This window comes from Malus domestica, chromosome 08 (assembly GCF_042453785.1).
Source record: "Malus domestica chromosome 08, GDT2T_hap1".
NCBI classification, from domain to species: Eukaryota; Viridiplantae; Streptophyta; class Magnoliopsida; order Rosales; family Rosaceae; genus Malus; species Malus domestica.
Window position 1 is genome coordinate 28,516,597 of NC_091668.1, and position 3,821 is coordinate 28,520,417.

Sequence of the window (3,821 nt, forward strand, 5' to 3'; positions counted from 1 at the left end):
GTGCTGGCTGACACTCGAAAGTGACGAAGCCATATTATAATGCATGAGAACTAGAAAGAAATAACTAACACAAATAAAACTTGTAAATTTAACTATAATGAATATGCAATTGTGAGACATGTTCAGAGCATACAACTAAACCGAGACATTAAAAAGGAATAATATAAAATTGAATGAACAAATGGATGGGTCCTACATCGAGAGGACTCAAAGATGCCGATGCGGGAGTGCCTTGATGCCGAGATTGTATGCCTTGAATCTAAGTCCTGAGAGGGCACAAAACAAAATATGAGTGGATCAAGTTGATATATAGATAATACTAAAATAGTTAATCTTTAATGTACTAACCCCCAGGTTTAGAAAACTCGTATAGCATAATAAGTTATAGGTTTTTCCGAAAACTCTAGCATGCCATAAAACCTTTCATAAAACATATATCATATATAATGTGCTTAGTAGTAATAGCCCAAGGCATATATATATATATATATATATATATATATATATATATATATATATATATATATAACTTCATTCGCCCGAAGGCTCTTCATCTTCCCCCCGTAGGCATATAATAATATCTTCCGCCTGTAGGCACTACAACCCCTGACCGAAGCCAATATAAGTATCATTCGACCCGTAGGCTCCTATATCACTCGACAAAAGCCATATATAGATACCATTTGACCCGTAGGCCCCTACATCACCTGACCGAAGCTAATATAAAAGTATCATTCGCATGTAGGCAGTATCGTTCGCCCATAGGTAGATCATTGAATAACCACTAAATAAATATATAAAAACATTAACATAATATTTCCAAACATAATACATATATCTCAACGGAGCTCATTAACCCAAACATCATATCTTAAAACATTTTCATAGTATATAGTCATCCATATATACTACAAAGAACGTAAAAATCGATAAAGTATGGTAATCCAAAATATTCTCAGTAAAGCATAATATCTCATAAAGTGTAAATCTAATTTACTCATAAACGTTTCATAAAACGTAACCATTAAATTATGTTTTTCATGTATGCATTTCTAATAGCAAAATATGCATTTTAGAAGGGGTCCACTCACACATACTTCGCCGTCGAAGAGTCATGCAAAACAAGAGAGGACAGAAACACCATACACAATTGCACCTAAGCACATAAAGGTACCAATTAATAAAAGGAAGTTTTAACGAAAAGCCCACGATAATGTTCACTTTAATGAAAAACCACATTTTTACGCTAAAAAGTCAATCTTAGTACTATTTTACCCTTTATTTTGTCCTTATCATTAAAACTCAAAGTTTTCAAGCCCTTTTCATTAGTTTTTCTTTAATAAAACTCTACCATAACGATTGAATTTCGGGAAACGGACGCAATAAATGGTCGAAAAACATAAAAGGGGACCTCGGCTCCCCCCACGCACCGCCGCACGCACCTTCACACGCTGCCACGCGCCATTTTGGGTCACCGGAAAAGTTGACGGAGTCGCCGCACAGTACCTTTGGTGGAGGCATGTGTAATACCCTGGAAATTTAAACATATGAATGATATATTCATAATTATGAATATGTGGAGAAAATTGAAAATAAATCGATTTATGGTTATGAAAATAGAATTGGGAAATTTTAAAGTTTTGTTTCCGGAAATTATTATAATTCATGTATTTGTATTATTGAGAGTTTATATTATTTTTCAAGAATTTATATTAAGTTATTTGAATTGAGTTTTAAATTAAACTACTTACGAAGTTTGAAGTTTGGAAATTAATTATTTAAAATTCATAGACCATTCAAGGTCACAATTTATATTTTTTAATAGAGCTTGACCTCATGAAAGCGTAGACGTAAATTGTTCATGAAACAGAGTTATAACGAAGGAGTTATTAACAAGTGAAGTGGAGGGCAAAATAGACATTTTACAATTTAATTGGACGGCTCCAGAAAATCTGGAGTAATGGGATAAGCCACGTGTGTGGTTGAAATTGAGAAGGGAAGTGAGATGGAAGGAGGAGATGAAGGAAGAAATGAGAGAAAAGGAGGGAAGGGCTGCCCTTTTTTTTTTTGGGGGGGGGGGGGGAGGGGAATCTAAGAGGGAAAGGAGGGAAAGAAAAGAAAAGAAAAAAAAAAAGGGAACATGTGTTCATCCCGGCCCGACCCGGTGACAAGCAAACCGACGCCATTTGCGGCGTTTCACGGTGGATTTCCACCATCCCTCACTTAGAAATACCTACCCAATCTCTCCTCTACCATTTCCACCCAAAATCAGAAGAAATTTAGTTGAAATTTGGTGGAAAACCCACCATGGCTACGGCGGGAAACCTTGCCTGAGATCCATCATTTGTGAAATGATTTCATACAATTACCACCACTAAAACACTCCCTAGAGGTTAGAAACAAAGCCCAAACAACTAAAGGGGTGGCGGAACACCGAAGGTGAAGGATCGAAGCCACCCATTTCTACGGTTTCCAACGGGTTTGAGGGAAATTGGAGCTTTTCCCAGCCAAATTGGACTTGGCCACAGGTATAAAATTTGCTCTACTCATTGAGATCTTCATTTTTGTGAAATTTGAGAATTTTTAGAATTAGTTGAAATTTTTCAGTGAGTCGGGCCGGCGTGTGCGGCGACACATGGCTAGAATGACGATATTGTTTTTTAAAAGCTAATTACAATGTTCTGAGTCCATATTTAAAATATATTTGATGTGGATCAATTGTTTGGACCGAATTTGTGATTGTTAGTCACTTAAATATCAAAGATAATGAATTAGGAAGTAGAATGTGAACTATGAAATGTTTGATCCCTCTCAAGGATACGTAGGCAGTCTAACAGTGTTAAATGTAGCCTTAAATGATTGAGACAAATCTGTGATTGAGAAATTGAGATAAATAAGAAATTTGGTGTTTGTTATAAAATCAAATCTTATGTATTGATAATTAAATTTTGATTATAGATTTTGTGAACAATCAATAAATTTAGGTAAGGAATTATAAATTATGGTAATTAAACAATTGAGTTTGATCTCTTGTTGGGAAATTAGAATGAAGAGAAGGAATTGGTGCAAAAATTAAAAATATAAACATACGTTTTGCTAAATACATTTGGTGGTATACTTATGTAAGTAATTAGGAAATTTTAAGAAAAGAATAATGTGTATTGGTAATAAATTAAACAAAAATGTTGAATTAGGCCTATAATTGAAATTATTTCCCGAAATTAAATATTTCGGGGCGATTGTTACAGCGGGGCTAGGACAGACGCCTCTGCACGCCTACGCCTTGATTGGGATCTGGGCTTCAACTGGGTTTGGGCCTGGGATTCTGAGCCTAGGCCTGGTTCTCAGTTGGGCTTGGGTTTAGTTCTGGGCTGGCTTAAGGGTTTTTAGGATGAGTTTAGACCTGGGTTCCTTGGGCCAAATGCCTGGGTTTGCACGCCCCAAAGGCCTCGGTTTAATAGGTCTAGGCTTTGGGTTATCGGTCAGGTTGACCCGGTTTTAGATTGGTTTCAACGGAAAAAGAGGCCGGAGCTTCCTGAGCTCCGTTCAACTCCGATTCTCCACCTTAGTATGCGATCTACCCACCAAAATGAATACCACCAAGAGTAGATTAGGATTTTACCAATTTTAGGTCCATCCGTGGTCGAAAAGTGGTCGGGAATTGGCTCGAAGCCGTCAGACTCGTCAGAGAGAGGGTTGTTGGGTTCTCTGTGCTTCACATAGAAGAGGGAAAGAGAGGAAAGGCCCAACATGGTGGTGGTGGTGGTGGTGTCATCGTGTATCGTGGTTCCTTGGGTGTGCGTGGCTCGAAGAGGAGAGAT